The sequence below is a fragment of the Aedes albopictus genome, chromosome 3 (genome assembly GCF_035046485.1).
Source record: "Aedes albopictus strain Foshan chromosome 3, AalbF5, whole genome shotgun sequence".
In the NCBI taxonomy this organism is placed as follows: domain Eukaryota; kingdom Metazoa; phylum Arthropoda; class Insecta; order Diptera; family Culicidae; genus Aedes; species Aedes albopictus.
The window spans coordinates 235114976-235136374 of record NC_085138.1 but is presented as its reverse complement, the minus strand read 5'-3'; the positions used below and the strand labels follow the sequence as shown (position 1 = coordinate 235136374).

At 37.9% G+C, this 21399-nt stretch overlaps 1 protein-coding gene across 2 annotated transcripts in view; it reads right to left on the bottom strand.

The window, feature by feature from the left end:
* The window catches only part of LOC115264566 (neuropeptide CCHamide-1 receptor-like), a 152404-nt gene extending 150895 nt beyond the window's left edge, over positions 1-1509 (bottom strand). Inside the window, exon 1 of one of the 2 annotated variants that reach the window (XM_062859592.1) lies at positions 15-1509. The gene's annotated coding sequence lies outside the window, so the exon portion shown is untranslated. The remainder of the gene's footprint in view (positions 1-14) is intronic. The other variant, XM_062859593.1, reaches the window with a different exon arrangement.
* Positions 1510-21399: the final 19890 nt, after the last annotated feature.

Below are 21399 nucleotides of genomic sequence, written 5' to 3'. Positions count from 1 at the left end.
AGAAAAGTACTTACATTTTCTTGGCTAACTAAAACAGCTCGGTAACGGTTCCGGGTATTCGTAATCGATTCTAAGTCATTTGATAAGCAGCAATCCTGGTTCACGGAGTAGGTCGTTCAAACCAATACCTGTACTGAAAAGGGATTGATATTTTTTTCCTTTTTAAACACACTAAAATTCAAGCACTCCCTAGAAGACACTTCCTGCTACGCCGATATTGGCTGCACTCCTCGTTCCGGAAAAAATATGGTTTAAAAAAACTCTAAGATCACAGAAACCACAACAGTAAACACCCGTATCAATAATTAGATCGGGAATGGGTTGAATCTCTGCTTTAACAGCGATTGCCGTACACTTAACTGCTTCTTCTCATTCGGTTGAGATATTGGAATCTCTGGATAAACACTCACTGGCAAGGAAAACTTTTTTCATTTCTCCGAGTAAATAATCCGTTGATGATGATGGAGACGATGGTCGAAAACCGATTGAAACTCGGTATCGGCGTTTTTATAGCCGCTCCATTTTAAGATTTGAAGAACTGCTTCACTTTGCTCGCTTTCTGACAGCGATAGTCATTTATCACTCAAGCATTCATCAAACGCGCGCGTTTCTGATTCAATTTGTTGATTCTTTCAATTGGAACCCCGTTGTTTATCTGTGGAATACACTTTTTGCCGGATACGAACGCTCGATGTAAAACCACTCATTTCACGTTGATGTCATAGCTCATTTCCTTTGTCTCCGAAATGTGAGTTCTTGCACGCACCAAAATCCGTCAATCACAGTTGTAGATGATCATCTGCATAAGTCTTTAAACTTCAACACAGCAGCAATATCCATTTGGAACAGTATCCTGTTAATCCAGTGGAGCTCGCGAGTAGTACGTTCGTCTCGGTTGAAATCGAAAACACTACTGACTACAGCGGAAGAGCATCGCATCGCTGCTGGATCTGCTGATTGTGCAGAATTGCTGTAGACACTCTGCCCTTGTGCGCGATTCGGCGGGATCCGTGTGTCGGAGTTACACCGTCCGCGTTGTCAGACAGCTACTGCCACCGGCTGTGTCGGGCCGTTCCGTTTGAATGCTGTGTGCTACTGGGTCTTTGCAATCGGAATCGTTTGCATCTTTATCGGTTCGTCCACAGTCAGCCGGGGCCACCCGTTGCCATTCCTTTACAACTTGGCTTTGAAACACTGTGGGACCTGACGTCATGAATGAATGAATGCTCCGAATGTGGTTGCCGCCGGTACGGTACCAGCACGAAAGGCGGGAAAATTGTGCGCATGGTCAAGGTCTAGTCATCAATGAAAATGAACTTTGATCGTGGAGGGGAAGCAATGTTTGTATACAAACCGAATGGATACGAGCGCGCACGTGGGCAGGGATTGAAATGCTGTGTTGTCGCTTCTATAAAATACATGAGTAGGACTAGTTTATTAAATTGCGGTGTCATTGGTTAGAGCTTTCGAACAAACAAGGCTTTGTCTGAAAAGCAGGGCAAGTTGGAGAGGTCATATCATCATTTCATTCCGAATCATCAAATGAGCATGTCCAACATTAGAATGATTGACCATGCGTCTCCATTACATTGGTTTGATCTAGAAATGAGCTGAAATGAGGAAAGTAGGGGAACGGAACTCATCTTCAGCATACCCGTAATCCACATTGCGTACTTTTTTGCATTTTTCCCAAAAGTTGAAAAAAAATGATTAAACCCCTATAACTTATGACGTAAAAAGTATAGCCTAGGCTATTCTGAAAACTTCGTACAAAACCGCAAATTGATCAGAAGCTTGTGAAAAAAAGTTATTCGCCTGGCAATATTGTAGGCCAAAATGTGAGATTTTATTATTGATGTTATTCTTTTACATGTTAAATGTTAAGCACCATCGCACAATCTGTATGTTATAACGTTTGTCACAAGTGTCGGATCACTTTGTGGTCTTCGGCATAGTTTTTCGGCACATCCAAGGCTATATCTTAACGACATCGGTTATATAGTCGACGATAAACTTAATCATCTTATGAGAAAGAAATACATTCGAAAAATCATTTTATCCCAAGTAACAATCAAGATTCTATTTGGTATTATTTGTTTTTATGACAGTTTTATCGGAACATTGCATATTCTAGTTGATCGTATCGGAGTTTCAGCTGAGCACAACTATTCTTCGTCAAAATGTGGTCTGAGAAACACCTCCAAGAATACTTGAGCTTCAGTTCATCAAGCCATAAACACAACTAGAACGGTTGAACTTATTTTCAGTTTTATAAGTCTCTTGTAGTTATCTTGAATCATTCATTTAGAGACGAACCAGCCGAGGGCGGAAAGTCTCTTTGAAAAAGATAAAAAAAAACCCTAATTAATCCACCTAGCGGTGATGACGCCTTTCTCGTGCCTTTGAAACCCCATTTCAATAAAACTCAAGCGAAATGTTGATGTTTATCGCACTTTCATACAATTAACAAAAATCCATTTCATGATACCAGAAATCATATCGTTTATCTGGCTTTTATTGTTTGAGCCTCAAACTCTTAAGAAAAAGACGCTATCTTGAATTTGAAGTCGCCATTCAGGATTTAAGATTGCTATCTTGGATGTTCTGATCGCCATTTTTGGCGTCCAGGCATCTTCTCTACGAAAAATTAACTTCATCAAACAGCCGCCATCTAGAATTTGGAGCCGCCATCTTGGATTTTGGACCACCATCTTGGATATTCTAGTCGCCATTTTTGGAATCCAGACATCATCCCCAAACCAAATATACCAATAATGCTTTCAGGCCCTAAAAATCCATTAAACAGCCGCGATTTTGCATTCGGAGCCGCCATCTTAAATTTTGGATTGCCATCCTGGATATCCTGATCGCCATTTTGGTCTCTGGAAGTCTTTCCCTTACCAAATATACCAATACTGCATGGTTTTAGACCCTAAAACTTCATTAAACAGCTGTTAGAGCCGCCATCTTGGATTTTAGATCGCCATCTCCTACATTCTGGTCACCATTTTTTGAAAACTCATCAACCATGTTAAAGGTTACAAAAATCGCCGGAGTTTGATGCATCGCATGATTAAGCTAGTTCAGTTTTATACAGTGATAGACATTCGTTTAGCCGAGGCTAAAAAAAAAATCAAAAAAGTGTCAGGAAACTCAAACAAAAGATTTTATGATAAAACTTTTTTATCGTAGTGATAGTATATCTAGTACTGTTTTATAAAAATGTGATACATCACACTTACATATACACTGAAACAAAAACGAGGATAAAAACCCTTCAAATGTAATTTTTTGCCTAGACATTCGTTTAGCCGAATTGTATAATCTTTAGAATTCTATAATAAAAAACTATCAAATTTCGAAAAATATCCAACAAAGTCTTTTTATATGGTGATCTGCACTATAGATCGACTTGTAAATCATGAATTAGATCGTTTTTGGAAGTGTTGCCATATTAATTTTACATGCATCTCATATGAATAAGTCATAATATTTTAAATGTTTCTCAATTGAGATTTAATGTAGTTATTTTTATCGGAAGTGTTTCAAAAGAATCTAATGAAAGTTTCATGACCAAAGCAGGTTGAAATTTTGCGAAAAACAACGTTTTTAACAGAAAAAAATAACACAAACCATCAAAAAATCACGTATTTAAATATTGTTTTGATGTAATATGATGGTTTCACTTGCATAAATCACAGCGTTTACTACTATTACGTCTTCTTATAGCTCCCAATATCTTCTAGACTGTATTCTGGCTGAAATAATATACATTGGACGGCTCATATTTTGAGAAATGGCACCGAAAGTATTCAAATTTCTAGCATGAAATACTTGTTTCATAATTTAGATATTCTTTTCAAATAAATCATGTTGAAAATGAATGTGGTTCACAACTATGACTCATTTATAATATATTTTTTTCAGATTGAATGAAATAAGCCAATTATTTAACCAAATCTTGCATTTTTGTATGAGCATCTGCTTTTGAATAAACAGGGTACACAAAATCTGACACTTCTTGCAGTTCTTTCACTTTGCAGTCTTCTAACTCATTTATTTATGGTAGTATCAAACAGGTATATTCCACAGGCATTAGTATACGTCTTTATTTCAATGCAGAACTATTTATTTTAGCTTTTATCAATCCCATTTTAAAGTTTAACCAACCAAAAACCAATATACCTATTTTTTCATGACATTTTATGCAATAATTTGAACATTTCTGACAATAATTCTGTGCCATATTTTCAAAACTGCTAATCTAGCTTACGTTTGAGTGTTTACAGAAATCAGTTTTCTTAAATATATTTGTTTATCGTCGCTTCTCCTTATCGGGACATTTTTTATAATATTTCTCTGAATTACACAAATAAATAAACTTTTAAGGTCGAATATCTTGCTAACACGTCATAAACTAAATGCCTTGGAGTATATTCTCGAAATATACTCACGAAATTGCAAAAAATCTATTGAAAACCAATTTTTCATTTCCCTCGGCTAAACGAATGTCTAGGCAAAAAATGAAATTTGAAGGGTTTTTACCCTCGGTTTTGTTTCAGTGTATATGTAAGTTTAATGTATCACATTTATATAAAACTGTACTAGATATACTATTACTACGATGAAAAAGTTTTATCATAAAATCTTTTGTATGAGTTTCCTGACACTTTTTTTGTTCTCGGCTAAACGAATGTCTATCACTGTATACGGCCAGTTCTACCGGTGCTGGTCCGAATCACTGAAATGGCCATAACTCCGGAACGCCTTGGCCGATCTGGACCATTTTTGATAGCAAACAATTCCGGTTCGATTCAAGCTATCCGAAAAATCGGCCAATGGGAAGTGCCTTAAAAGTGAGTGAACTTATTTTGCGCACATACATACATACATACATACATACATACATACACACATTCTTGTAGATACGACTGTGATATGTTGATTCGGGGTAATGGCTTTCAGTCTGTGGCAATCCAAAACGGATTCTTATGTTTTCATACGACGTTTCGGACTCATTTATTGTGCCTTCTTCTTAGGAATTTAGGGCCGTTTAGTCGTTAACCTTCCGTAACTCGCGCGGTTGACTACCTGCGTCAGCACCCCGCTAATGCTGAGTACAAAAAGCGAGATTTTTTCAACGTGTTGTACAAAATACAGCAGCGCGATCGCTCGAGGGTTAAGGGCCTACAGCATAGGCACCTTTGTCAACTTATGTTCCGACAATTCGCTCACTTCGTTCAAGCCGTGGGATGATTTTCGGTGATGGGCTGATTTTTCGGAAATCGATCCGGCTCGCAGAAATGAGGTGCAGTCTGTTTCGCGACACTTTCACACTTGATTTTGTTAATTCCTAAGAAGAAGGCACAATAAATGTGTCCGAAACGTCGGATGAAAACATAAGAATCCGTTTTAAATTGCCACAGACTGCAAGCCATTACCCCGAATCTACATACACACATACAGACATAATCTCAATTCGTTGAACTGAGTTGATTGGTATATGCGACTTGACCCACCGAGCCTTTCTTCGGAAAATCGTTTTTTGAGTGAACATATAGTTTTTTAGTACACTAAGTGTACGAGAAAGGCAAAACACTACTTTTGAGCTTTTTTGCTTTAGTTATCTAACTAAACCAATAGATTCCAAGATCTTTTTGGTAGCAAATTTAATAATCTATCAAAAGTGATGAGTTTGACCATTTTCAAGTTATAGCCAGTTTGAGGCAAGCAAAGTCAAAAACATGTAAAGTTCAATTACTACGTAACGGTTGAGATTTGACCATATGCGTAAAACTTTTTTTTCACCGGTCTGAACCTGTTTGATTGCTAAAGTTCATAAGGCTATCAAAAAATCCTAGCTTCTCTGTGTCGCATACATAGGTTCAGTTCAAGTTTAAATTTAGCCGCTTTCGGAGAGACACCCGGAACTGGTTACGGCACTAGCGGCTGTCCCTAATGTGGTCCTAACCTATTTCTTTGATAATCAGTCATCAGGTTATCAGAAAAGCCGATATTTGTTGTATCGCATGCATGGATTTGGTACTCTTTTATATTTGGCCACATTCGTCGGGACCACCGGAACCGGTTCCGGAACACTACCAGTTCAGATATGGTCTGATACTGTTTTCCTGCTTACCGTTCATCAGGTTATCGAAAATGCCACTGTTTGATGTGTCGTATGCATGGGTTTGGTTCACTTTTATATTTGGCCACTTCCGATGGGACACCCGGAACCAATTCCGGAACACTACTGGTTCAGATATGGTCTGATACTGTTTTCCTGCTTACCGTTCATCAGGTTATCAAAAATACCGCTCTTCGATGTGTCGCATGCATGGGTTGGGTTCACTTTTATATTTGGCCATTTCCGGCGAGACACCCGGAACTGGTTCGGAATACAACCGGCTGTCTCTAATGTGGTCCTAACCTATTTCTTTGATAACCAGTCATCATGTTATCAGAAAAGCCGTTATTTGTTGTATCACATGCTTGGGTTTGGCACTCTTTTATATCTGGCCACTTCCGGTGGGACATCCGGAACCGGTTCCGGAACACTACCGGTTCAGATGTGGTCTGATACTATTTTCCTGCTAACCGTTCATCAGATTATCGAAAAAGCCGCTGTTTGACGTGTCGCATGCATGAGTTATGTTCAATTTGATATTTGGCCACTTCCGGCGGGACACCCAGAACCGGTCCGGGACACTACCGGTTCACATGTGGTCTGAGACTATTTTCCTGCTTACCGTTCATCAGATAATCGTAAATGCCGTGGTTTGATGGGTCGCATGCATGGGTTTGGTGCATTTTCATGTCTGGCCCCTTCCAGGGGTACCGATCCGGAACACCTAAATGGCCATAACTTCGGAACGGCTGGACCGATCCGAATCATTTTCAATAGGAAACAATGGGACCAGATTCCGCGTCGATCGTTAAAATCGGTTGATATTTACTATCTAAAAGTGAGGTGACCTTTTTTGTACACATACACACACACATACATACACACACACACACACACATACACACACACAGACATCATCTCAACTCGTCGAGCTGAGTCGATTGGTATATGAAACTTGCCCCTCCGGGGGCTCCATCGAAATTTCATTTTTGGAGTGAACATATATCCTTTCGGTACACCTTGGTGTACGAGAAAGGCAAAAATCAATCGTCCGTTCTTGATCAAGAGCAACTGTTCTCGCATGAGAACAGTTTGGTACATGAAAAATACAAGAAAAAACTCAAGCATCAGATGTTGATTCCCATCGTTCCATTATTGCTGCCAATCAAAAACATCTACCCGGAAACCCAGCCGCGACGCGGTGCAGTGCCAAGTTTCTCCGGTAGCAGCATCCGAAATGAGGTGGGTTTGGTCATCCAGGACGTCGATTCCCGTGCAATCGGGGTTCCAATCATCGATCTTCAAAATCAACAACTACTTACCTGTTGGAAATGCTGACCGGAGGAATGAGGCACTGCACCGCATCAAAGCCGGTTGTCGAAAAAGGTCTGTCATCGGATGAGATTCACAAAATCTGCGGTGCGATAATTTATTGTTAGTTTACAATTTGGCGTACATGATTTATGACGTTCTCGGCGGAGTTTGCATAAACCTACATCAAGAACATTATAAACCTGAGTAATCTTGAGTAATACTTCTTACCCTTGCTTAAGATGGAATAAATTTAAGGCGTTCTTGATGGAGGCCAACCAGGCTGCATTGAGAAAGTTATAAATCCTGGTATTCTTGAGTTATGCTTTTAGCTCTGGCATGAATTGGAAGAAATTTAAGACGATCTTATCTCTCTCTCTTCTTGGCGTAACGTCCTCATTGGGACAAAGCCTGCTTCTCAGCTTAGTGTTCTATGAGCACTTCCACAGTTATTAACTGAGAGCTTCCTCTGCCAATGACCATTTTGCATGCGTATATCGTGTGGCAGACACGAAGATACTCTATGCCCAAGGAAGTCAAGGAAATTTTCTTTACGAAAAGATCCTGGACCGACCGGGAATCGAACCCGTCACCCTCAGCATGGTCATGCTGAATACCCGTGCGTTTACCGCCTCGGCTATATGGGCCCTTATGACGATCTTATGGTGATGTTGATTAAAACCATCGATAATGGACCGACCACTGGCCTAGATTTCAATGGAAGCCATGTTGAGAGAACTCATGAACAATGTTCTCATGACCAGGAACAATATTTTCAAATATTTTATTATTGCATTATAATGGAATCCTGAGCAGAAAGGAATAACAGCTGAATAACATATCATGGTATTAATTCAAAATAACATTATATCTCGATATGTCCTTCATTAGGCTGTAATAAGAGGCAAAATAACAAAAACGAATACCATAATTTAGTATAGAAACACCTAGAAAATAACAAATCTTGTTATTTCGATAATGAATGCATACCCAAAATTTCAAGTCCAGTTTTTGTTATTCAAAAGGTATTGAATAACAAAGTAGTAACATTTCTTGCTATTAAATTGAACAATTTTATTTAGCTATAAGATGTACTAGCAAAACATGTTCTTCTATCATTTTCACTGCTAAATACGCAAATACCGCATACCAAACTCTGCTCAAATACCTCCAATTGTTATTATGATGTTCTCATAAAGTTTCGTAGAATAACATAGCAATTACACCGTGTCCAATAAGTTCTCATACAAAATCAAATTGAATTCATTGCACATCTGTAATTGGGATTTTCAATGTAAATTTATTCATTGAAAGGCCAACTAATACTGATCAAATTCAGCATATGTTTTGGAATTAATTGTCCTTTATCCCTCTCTGCTGATCGCTTATGTGTCGTAAGTCCATTTCAGCTGGCACGCACGCCATTTCATTGGTATTTCGTCTCATTTTAACGAGTAAAGATTTTAAGTTGAAAAAAATTAGGTTCCTGTCCTTACCATTGCTAGTAGAAACTATGACCAGAAGAGAAAAAATATGAGACTCTGTATTGGTGAAGTACGGGGCCGTTTTATGTTGTACAAAATAGAACGTAAATTAAACAAAATGTCCATTTACGTGTTTTAATGAATTTTGTTGCGTTAAAGAAGCATGGTTGCATATTATCTTGTTGATTCACATTATTCTCACTTCTAAAACATACTTGTTTCCCTATTGTGGTAAATTTTGTTCAAAATTTACGTTTTATGATGTTTATCTTTGATATAACGGTAATTTTCAAGGAAATCAGCCCAAGTTCAGCTTACTTAGAAATTTCTTAACATATCATAACTAAAATTGCTTAAATTTAACCTTAGTGTATCCATTTGGAACAATACTTGTGATAAAAACTCAAAATTTAACCTTATGGACTCTATTTAGCTACCGTAGAATGAAAAACTTTTCGAACATTTTTCCTGCGTGCCGGAGCAAACAAATTTCAGAAAACGGAAGTGTACTACTAGGCTTCTAAAAATAAATAAAAAATAACGTTATGCTAAACCATATGCTTTATTGAATCAGTATTATGTGGCCCTCCAAAACATACATTCATTTTGAAAATATGAATAACAGATGTGAAATAAAATTATAATTTCTAAATTTGTATTTTGTATGAGAACTTATTGGACACGGTGTACATTTTTTGGTATTAGAGCACAGGTTACTCTTTGCATGGTATTTTCAAGGTACTCCCCTCTGCTCGGGAAGCGCGTTGCAATTTTAGGAAGTAACTTGCAAAATATATACGATGAATTTTGCTTGGCATTTGGCATCCTTGTTACACCACGGAAATTTTTCCAATTTGTGTAATAAATTAATCCCAATGTGTCATTTTCATTGTGTTTTTTTTTTTCAATTTAATTCACCAATATTTTCTGTCGACATAAAAGCTGCATCAGTAACAACTCTGACAAATGTATTATCGTTTTATCGTGCACTTGAAGAATTCTTCAAGGAGAGAGCAATTCGCCTTGAGGACAACTTGGGAAAAACAACTAGTTTTTAGAGAATTTTAAAAACAACTCTCCAAGAGCATCTTAACATAGGCCGCTTTGGTCTTATGACGCGTTTATGGTTGAGTTGATGTCGATTTGCAGAGCAATTTGCATGGTTTTGAAGAACAGGTGTTGAAGAATACTTCAAAAGCATTATAAAATTAATTTTGTTACTTGAGATGAGAAAGAAATACAAAAAAATGTTTTTTCTCTAGGGATATTTCTTGAGGATTAATCCAGAGATTCCTGCAGGAATTCCTCTTAACATTCCACTATGGTCCGACTGTATAGAGTATGTGTGCTATCAGTAATCTCACGCTCCCATGTTCACCCTATTCGAAAACAAGCAATTGCGGCACCGATTGATTCCGTTCTTTTTGTTTTCATGGGTGCTCACTTCTAATAAAAAATACAAAAATAAGAAACAAAACAAACAGCGCTTCATTCCTTTGTTTTTTGTACGAGCAAAAAAAAATCCGTTCCGATATACGTGCACTCTCAGTCACGGCAACGGGAACAAACGAGAACTATGCATAGCAACGATAACTACAATAAGAAATGTACACCGTAAACTAGATGTCACGGTATCCAGAACGACCATATTGACAACTGGAACTAGTTCCAGTTCACGGTGTATATTTGCTTGTTCTCATATTTGCGTTTGTTTGTTCACGTTTATCAGAACGGATTTTTTCGCGTGCAGGATGAAAATGAGAGCAACATGCTTAATAAGGGAACCAATACGCTATATCTGGAAACAATATTATCGCCTAAACTATAAGTGTTAGCTACCTTCAGGCAAGTTTCTTCATATTTTTTTTCCAATAATGTAAAACTAGTGTGGTCCAAACGGTTCTTTGTCGTAGAAACCATTTTGCTATATCTTATTGTTTCAAATATATATATTTTTTATGAAAAAAATAAGGGTGACACCCGATGAGAAGGTTTTCTTTCAATACCCTGAAATTAAAAACGTTATTCATAGTTTTCATCTAAAAATAGCAAATTTTGATCCTAAAAATCTCAGAATCAAGCCGATTTTAAATCTTTCAGTATTGTTCAAAGGATGTTATTTTCATCTTCCGATGGTGAAAAACGAAAAGGGCTTTTTTTCGTTTAAAGCGTTTCAATTATTTTGAAAGTATGAATTTTTTTATAGAAGAAGGGCTTGAGTACGAAAATATAACAGATACGAGTTTATCGTCTTCGACAAAAATGTATGATATTATAAGTTTAAAAGCGTTCATAACAAAGTATTCCGACAAAATCAGCCAATCAAAACATCCCAGCCAACGCATGATCGCATATAATGTTGAATAGGATGCTAAAGCGGATGCAATATGCGTACACTTCACACGCAGTTAAATGGAAACAATGCAACTACATCTACGATTGATTCAAGCGGTTCCGATATGATTTGTTACGATCTTCCTCCAGCAATAAGTTCCCATTGATTTCACTTTCCCCTCAATGTATCCGATTTGTCTCACTTGTAAACGTTTTAGGATCACAACCAAATGTATGTCATACTCTATGCTACTTGCTAGTGGTTAGTAACCGTGATATTCGACAATGTTTACAAACACGCATTTGAACAGAAAGAGGATATGAGTATCTGACCTACTCGGTCTCGTCCACGTGTATCAGCTTCCCTCTTTGCATCCGTCTACGCTTCGATTAGTTTCGATTGATCTTGATCCCATTAACACCATAGTCCGCAATTCGTGCGTAGTCTAGGTCCGGCCCGTTTTCATTAAATTCTTTCGCTTGTCGTTTGCGTTCAGTTTTATTGAATGCGTAGCAAATGATTACTTCAATCGTTTTATTTGTTTACGCAGTTGAGGATTCGATAAACTATGTAAAAGAGAAGCAAGCGAAATAGTTTGTACAACAAATCAGTGTTCCTTTCATCCGTATCAGGCTCTTAACCAATCTGTCATGAAAGTGAAAAAACAATACCAGTTGGACTTTGATTTTCATTACTCCAAATTTTCGATTGAATAATTTATTTTCGGTTACACATCGAAACAAATATTAGCTATTGATCTGTCTCAAGAGCAAACTAATGTGTCTTCGACAAATTTTGGGCAGCTGAATCCGAATCCGGGCTCAGATTTGTTCCAGCACGCCACAATTTTGAGCTATACCTCTATTTATAGGGTAAAATATACGATTTTGGGCTATTTTTTACTGCAAGTTATTAAGCATGGAAATATGTTTTCAATGGAATGGAAAAAAATCAATGGAAATTTTTTTTCAGCAATTTAAAGGTAAATTGGTCAATTGACATGTATATTAGCGACAAGGTGTGAACTTTGAGTTTTAAACAGAATTAGAAAGTAAAATAAAATACACATGTACAGATCATTGTACTTGACATCCTTTTTCCCCTCCATGGTATTGTCATCGTATTGAGAATGATTACTTTGCTTTTCCTTCTTCACTTATATTATTCATTGATCTCTAAATACTTAACACTAAACATTTTACACTTGAGCTCTACAGCTCTAAACACTCTGCTATATCGAGTGAGCATTCCAAACTACGTGGTTTATGAACAATCCCTCACGCAAATAATGCTTCGTAGATTCCAACGTGCTCGCTCGGAGTGTTCTGACCTCAAGCAGTATTTGTTTATCTTAACGGTGAAGCATTTATTCACGTGTGTGTGTGTGTGTGTGCTCGTGAGACACGTTATATTTAGAGTAAAGTGGGGCAAAAGTTCGAACCTAGTTGAATTTTTTTTTCTCAACCAATCGAAACAGATTGAAATGAATAAATACCGTGAGGGGATTATACCATCCATTAGCAAAAATTATAATTTTCTGAACAAAGTTACGAAAAATGCCTTTTCAATTTTTGTATGTATGCGTCTATATCGTAGGAGAGACTGGGTAGACTTGATCCCTTTTTCTTAATTTGCCTGTAACTTTAAGGAGAACACATCACTACATCCAATTTTTGCACAGAATGGCATGTTAACAGTTATTGCAAGCTTATACACAACAGAAAGACTTTAAATTATTGTTTAATTGTTCAAAATATGGAGGCATGTCTTATGATATATTTTACAAAAATGGGTCACACTTGATCCCTTTTTGAGCACATAATTCATTTGAAGGGAAAATAACTTCAGAGGCATCCTCTCCATTTTCTTGTATTTTTGATGATAATGGTGTATGTATTTGTGTAAATATTTCAAATTGTAAATTTTCCTCATATTTGTAAGAATAGGTTGTATTTTGAAAATGGGGTGACTTGATCCTCCTTTTCATGTTGTGCACTAAAATAATAATTATTTGACGCATTTAAACATTGATTATTTATTTATTTATTTATTCATCAAATAACTTATCGTATCGTAAGGCATTGTTACAATGTGAAAAAAAAATAGGTTTTACAAAATGTTCAATATTACTTACAACTATTGTTATCTTTGCAAGAATCACTACAATTTTACTGCAAAAGTTCTATAACTTCATTTCGAAAAAGGCTGGTCGGAATGCAAGACTTGATATGGTTAGGAAGATTATTATAATTCGCGATGCCTCTAATTAAAAATGACACTCCATAATAAGTAGAACTGTGACGTGGAACGCGAAAACTACCCGTACGAGTGCCTCTTAAAGGAGACAGCTTTGAAAATAAGAAATCAGGTCCTCTAGCTTTAATGATTTTAAAGATTGTCATACATGATCTAAATTTATAAAAGTTTTGAAAAGGACAACCAATAAGAGATGCCCAAGGAGATGCCTGAAGGTGCGAAACTCGTGAAAATCTAGATAAGTTATATACATATCGTACACATGCGTATAATGCAACACGTAGCCTATCAAAAAAACAAAGCCGCCATAAATAAAGTGAGGAAACAAACAAGTTTTAAAAAGGCGTTTATTGGTGTATATATCCAGATGTCTAGTGGTGAGATTTGAACGTTTAAGAGAAGCATGTATTTTAGCCAGAGTTTAAAATTTTCATTTTCAGTGAGTGAAATTCACCGTTATTTTAAAAAGTCTCAACTGAGGGATCAAAATAAAATTCATTTTTGTGAATGAATTTTTTCACCTATTCATTCATTTTTCTGTCACTGACAATTTTCACTGAGAAATAAAACTGGACCGTAACTCCCGATTATACTTCAAATCACTTCAAAACTTGTGTATAGTAGTTAATTAGAATATTAATTATGTTCTCTGTTTGTCCATTAAGTCGGATTGTGCGTCTGTTAATAGAAATTGAACATCTTACGACGTGCGAAAAGATATTCGTGACAGAGAAATGAATGAAAAAAGAGAGGCATTCAGCTGACAATGAATGTGGCCAAACTCGAATGAGAAAATGAGAATGTCAATCTTCACTTTCAATCTTCGAATTTTTTACTCTCTGATTTTAGCACACTGTAAATTCATATGACCATCCCACTCAAGGGAGCTTTTAAAAACCACTCCTAGATTATTAGCTTTATTGACAAATTCAACTTAAATCCCATCTATGAACAGTAAGGGAGGCTCGGGTGGCGATTTTAATTTATGTATAAGTAGTGCTTTCGTTTTAGTTGGGTTTATGTGCAAAGAATTATCTTGTGACCATTGTAGAATCTTCTGCAAATCATGGTTTAATTTAAGGCGACACTGGATCCATTTCCTCACTTTTTGGTTTTTGATTTTTAACAAAATAACGAAGCAATATTTTCAAAATCGGTTTTCGTACACATGTAGAGTATGGATCAAGATATCTCCTGAATTTTTCCCTGGTGGAAATTTTTTTTCGTTTTTGCAGAAACCATTTTTAAACAAAATTGCACAAAAAAATGGTTTCTGCAAAAACGAAAAACTTTTTCCACCAGGGAAAAATTCAGGAGATATCTTGATCCATACTCTACATGTGTACGAAAACCGATTTTGAAAATATTGCTTCGATATTTTATTAAAAAACAAAAACCAAAAAAATGAGGAAATGCTTCCAGTTTTCGCCTTAAGGTTCATATTAGGAATGTTGGGTCTCCAGTTAGCCTAGTGGTTAAGGCTATGGATCGCCAATCCGAAGACGGCGGGTTCGATTCCCGTTCCGGTCGGGAAAATTTTCTCGACTCCCTGGGCATAGAGTATCATTGTACTTGCTTCACAATTTACAAATCCATGGAATGGCAGGCAAAGAAAGCCCTTCAATTAATAACTGTGGAAGTGCTCAAAGAACACTAAGTTGAAGCGAGGAAGGCCAAGTCCCATTGCGGACGTATAGCCAAAAAAAAGAAAAAGTAGAAGATCAAAAATCTCACTAATGAAGTGAAACAATTTATAGAAAACAAACAAGTGAACGAACTAATCTTGAACGAGATCGACACTCTAACAACAATCATTAATATCGATAGCATCGACAAAATACTCGAAAAAATCCAAGAAGGAATAGCGTTACCCAAAGTATCTGTTACCAGCAACAAAATTCTTTGTTCCCGGGAACTCATCATAATCAAGAACATCCTAGAAGACCAAGGAATGAGAATCGACAAACCAGATGAAGCTGTCACATACGTTACACCCAAGATAGCCGTTAATAAGGAAAGGTTATTCTATATTCTACGAGTACCGGAACTACAAAAGGAAGAATCCAAGGTAATTCAATTGTGTCAGCTAAATAATAACAACTCAATAATAAAAAATTACCCAAAATATCTGGTAAAGCACAAGAATAATTTACATTCAACAACACTACTCTATGTATACGTGCAACAAGATTCATTTTTAGCGGATAATTCTATCTACCCTATAATCATGGGATCACTTTGTGACTGTTCTTCAAAACTCGATTACTCAACCTCAGCAAATTTTATATCGGATAACCTACTGCTAACAAACAACGCAGAAGGATAAGTAATGACAAGTCAGCCAATCGCACAATGCATGGGAATTTCCTTAAAACCTTTACAAACTGTAGCATTCAGCTTTTCAATCAAACGTTTGTATGTAGAAAACGAAACTACAACAAAAACCGCCTTGGTCGGGCCCCGTGGCGCAGTGGTCCACACGTTCACTTCACAAGCGGATGGTCATGGGTTCGATCCCAGCCCCGGCACTTGCAATTTTTCGTCAGTTGCTCTTTCCCCCGAGAGCTTATAGATCTAACGGACGCGGAATATGGATATCGGCGAACCGCAACTCATAATGGACGACCCCCAATCGGACTGCAAAAGGGACAGCAGCCACACATCAGCATCATTGTGCTCATCATTCTACCGTGGACAGGGTAGAAAAGTTGAAGCAGCACAAGGCACCAGTTCGATATAGTTGAATTAGGATAGAATAAATGTAGGCGTTGTACAAAGTGCAGCGTCCAATTGGAATCGCTCACGTAGTGCCCTAGTGGCCAAAAGAGCTGTAAATTAGATTAAGTGATTAAGAATAAAAAAAACCACCTTGAGGCATACAACATTGAGATCAACCGACGACTTACGGAAAATGATTTGGAATCTCTGGACATTGATTAACGTGTCATTTATCATCATAGGTTTTTATTTAAATTGAGCATAATTTATCAGAAGCAATGCTTTTGTATAACAGTGAAAGCTGCGAGGAAAGAAAAGTTTATAACCCGCGCTTGCGCTGTTTGCAACGACATTATATTTTGTTCATCTCCAGCATTCGAAGTATAGCTTTATCCAAAAGTTCTGATGGTTTGCAACATTGTTAGCATCTGTTTTATGCTCCAAGTTAATTGGGTATAATGCTTATACCAGAACTGCCGCTGCTTTTAGATATCCACTTTCATCAAATGGAACCGAATGTAATGAAGGTTGTCAATCCACAACTGTGGATGCGTTCATAGAACCTCATGGATCGCAGTTTAACCTTCCAGGATGCGCGCCATCTAACAACCGAAACAGCACCGCGCTCGCGCTGTATACGACGAGCGAGGTTTTTTGGTAGTGTTGTACTTTTTACAACAGCGCGCGTGCTGAAGGGTTAATAACTGTGAAACCTGAATTGTGTATTTACAAGCAAGTTATTCGGTTCGACTCAATAATGCATTGCAATGATCGAGTCGTAATAGGATCAGTTTTCCAACAATTTCCTTAAACATGATAACATTGCAGTAGGGCGGTATGAATTATGATCAGATGCTGGTATACCATGCTTTTGAATAGCTATTAGTTTGACCGGTCTCCATTCTGGCGGAACAATGTTATTTTCCATGAATGAGTTGAACAGGTCTAGTAATCGTCATTTCGCGATATCTTTGAGATTCTTAAAAATATTGAACTTTATCATATTGCATCCCGGAGAAGAATTGTTGAAGAAAGAAGAGAAGATCTCTCGATCTCCCAAGCCGGAACGGAGTCTGGGCAGACCTTGTTTGTGAAGTTGAATATTCAACGGTTGGAGTCAGTTTCATTAGAACATGCGTGGTTTTGCACGTTGCGAGCCACTTTCCAAAGCATTTTCATTGGAGTTTTTCTTGAAAGACCCTCAATGAAGTGTCGCCAATAACTACGCTTTTTTGCCTTCAGCAGGTTCTTCAGTTGTCTTTCGAGTTAAGCGTACTCTTGATAAAGCTCTGAGGTACCATACCTAGGAAAAGCTTTGAAAGCATCAGATTTTTTTAAAGATATAACTGGGTGCAATCATCATCCTAGCATAGTGTGGCTGGTCTTCTTTCGAAGGTTGCACTTGGAGCACGTCGTTTATGTGGTTCTAATGCACTCTTGAAAATCAGTTCAGGCAGGAATCAATACTCATCCAAAGGTGGGAAGGGATTGAATGATTCAACTCCAAAGGATATCGCTACTGCATATTTTTGCTAAGCGATATTCCTAGTGAGGTCAAAAGGAACTTGAATTGGTTGGTCTGACCTCTCACAATTATTTTTAATGGTGGTTATAATGGGTAAGTGATCACTACCCAGGGATGGGAACACTTTCAAAAAGTTGCAATTACTTGCTATTTTCTCAGCTCAGAAGCGTGTTATCGCACACAAATCCCAAAGTCGTTACAGAGCTGTGAATGTGACTCTCCACGAGGTGAGTGTAATTCACATTCACCTCGTGGAGAGTTGCCTCCGCAGTTCCCTCACGACTTCGGTATACGTGTGCTACCTATACTCTATTCAGCAAACTTTTAGACAAAATCTCAAGGCAAAAGTCGTCCATGCATCGTTTCTTGTTTGCATGCTTCTGAGCTGAGAAAACTGCAAGTGAGTGTAACTCTTTCCAAAATGAGTGTTCCCATCCTTGTCATTACCATGAGGATCTTCGATCACCTTCCACGAGCAATCGAATGATAGTGAACTTGATCCCAGTGATAAGTCAAGACGGATTTCTTCGCCGTGTCACTTCACCTGTATTCAAAACGTTCAAGGTGAAATCGTCGCATAAATCATAGAAAATAGCCGCTCTGCTCTGCGATCGTCATATGGTTCACCCCACCCAGTACCATGTGAGTTCATATCACCCAGAATTAAAACTGGTTGTGACAGTGCAGAAATTGCATTCCAAAGATGACCGCGGGTAATTGAAATTCTTGGAGGAATGTAAACGGAAACTACGCAAAGATCTTTACCCATTACGTTTATTTGGCGAGCGACAATTTCTACGCCAGGATGAGTCGGGATTGGAATTCTATAAAATGAGGTGACCCACTCTTGTCTACTTATTACCGATATAAAATTATTGGATTTTTACCATTCTAAAAATAATTTCAGAAACCATACAAAAACTGATAAAAGAAGTTTCTAACCAAGATCTCTCTTTTGGTAATTTCTAGAGTTTCTAGAAAAATATCTGTTTCCTAAGCTGACTTCAAAAGGGCAAACTGGTGGGAAAGGGGGTTGTAAAATTATGGAAATGAGATAAAAAAAAGTTCATAGAGTAAAGTGGGGCAAAAAATCGAGTGTAACAAGAGTTTCTTTTGAAGTTTTTAAGCTCAATTCAAATTATTTCTTTCGGGTGTCAAGGTTGTTCGAAGCCTTTTTAAAAAAAGAGTCTTTCACTCCAAAAATTATGAAAATTGATCAATATTTCGAAAAGTTATGACAAAATGTTGGTTTTTGATCAAAAAGTTGTAATATGCGATGGTCCTTCCAACGCATGAAATGGAATTGTAATGAAAACGAATTCGATATTTTATTTTGGGGCGTAACTAGGTATATTTTGAAGATCAGGTAACAGGTATCAGAAGGCCGGCTCCAGAGGCACGTTATCCTCCATTTGGGACATTTGTGCCATCGCCATACATATGAGCCTATTTCATCATTTACCTGAGGGAGAATGGGACAAGGGATGGGAATTGGGAAAGGGAAAGGTGATGAAATAGGAAGGGGTGCCCTAGAAGAGGGAATGAACGCATAAGCGCAACGAGAGCTCATAGCTCATACCACAACGGGGTTAATCAGTGCCCTGAAAAGGACACTGTAAAACGCATAAGCGTAAAAAGAGCCTATAGCTCATTGGAGGCAGCTTGCGACGTCATGCGACTTTCAATATGACATAGAAAGGCACGTCATCAAAAGCATCCTCAATATTCAAGAAATCACCCAAGCAAAAACTACGTTTGAGCGAGTGCTTTCTTGAAAACGTATACAACTTTGTGTAAAAGAGTCACTGTGGACATCCCAAATTGGGAGACATGTGAGTTCACATGAACAGGCATGTTAGCCAGACGAACATCACAGATGTGATAATCGACAATGCGTTTCGAGCATTTCAGAAAGAACGACGTAACCAGATAAATCTGGAACTTATTCCTTCTTTTTACAACGCGCGCACCCTTTCGGGATAAAACTACAGAGTAATTTCACGCCGTGAAAATACCCAATAGAAAACTACAAGAGTTCAAAACATGTTTGAAAAACTCAAATCCCTCTGGAGAAAAATAGGACAAAGCCCCATTTGCTGCAGGAGATTTGAAGTATGCAGAGCTTTTTAGTGCCCACTAAATCGATTCTATAGCTACAATCCTCGGGGTAGAAGCTGAAGATTCGTAGCTATACAAAAGACTGGTTTATCCGAAGACATTTAGAACTTGAACAGGTCCGAGTTCCATTCAGGAATACCTCTTTCGGTCCGCACAGACCGCAGAGGACAAGCTTCTTTCAAAGCAGTAGTTATGGTATACCACAATGAAGGGCGTTATAATAACAAACCCATAATGAAACTCTCTTGGAGCAGCAATGGAAGCGAGTTATCCATAAAATGTGATCGCAACCAATTATTACAGGTTCCCTAGCTTGTTGAGCAGGGATGCCTGAATACGCAAAGTTTGCGAAGGAACACTCCAAAGTGCAAAAAGATCAAATGGAGAGTCCTCATCTGACACATGCCAATCAGCCAACCAACTGACAAATTCTGCTCATGCAGAGTTGGATTAGGTGCAATTCTATGTTAAGTTAACCATGAACTGTACTACCTAAGTATTCCATCAAAGTGAAGCATCTCAAATCAATGTTTGAGCTACTTCAGATGCCAAATATCAGCGAAAAGATGCTGAAAACAAGAGCTTACTTGAAGGCATCCATAAGGAAAGGTTGAAACATACTGTTAACGTTATTCTAAAATATAGCATGCTCGAGGCACGACAGTTCATCTATAAAAAAAAAAGCAAAGCTGGGTTCACAAGGTAACCTATACAGAAGTTACCCTACGAAATTGAACTTTTTGAAGTAGATCCACTTGGGCTACATACGCTTTTTACGCTGAAAATTGATCTGAGGTTTCCTTGTCGTAGCCACTACCCAAACTAGACAGGATTACACTCTTCACAATCACAGCACAAAAAGGAAACATCAACGACCAACCAAATCGGTGTTAATTGAAAAACGCCAATGGCGAAAACGCATTAAGCGAACCCATATAGGCAGTAATGTAAGCTAATTAGCAACATTTGAATAACCCCGCCCTTATTTAGCCTCAAATTTGAGACTTAAGAAGGGCAACTGATTATCTCAGAGAAACGCAAGGTCCACTGCACCATTGCTCCGGTTAGCGCAGTATGGGCGTAATACTGTGGAGGACGCCCTAATTCTCCACAGGCTCCGTTTGTGGTTAGGTTTTTATTAGACCCCCCTAACCATTCATTCTTTGGCACGGTAAGCATAAAGCCGCATAACACCATGAATTAGGGGTCACCTGTTTAGTGGACTCTTACCACTGGATCAGGCGGTCCGTAGTGTTATTCTTAGCCGAATGAGATAACCGCTACCGACACTACACAGCTATCTAGGCTGATCGGGAAAAGAAGTTAACATTGATGGTCACCCGAACAGCCGGCCAAATTATTTCTTTCGGGTGTCAAGGTTGTTCGAAGCCTTTTTAAAAAAGAGTCTTTCACTCCAAAAATTATGAAAATTGATCAATATTTCGAAAAGTTATGACAAAATGTTGGTTTTTGATCAAAAAGTTGTAATATGCGATGGTCCTTCCAACGCATGAAATGGAATTGT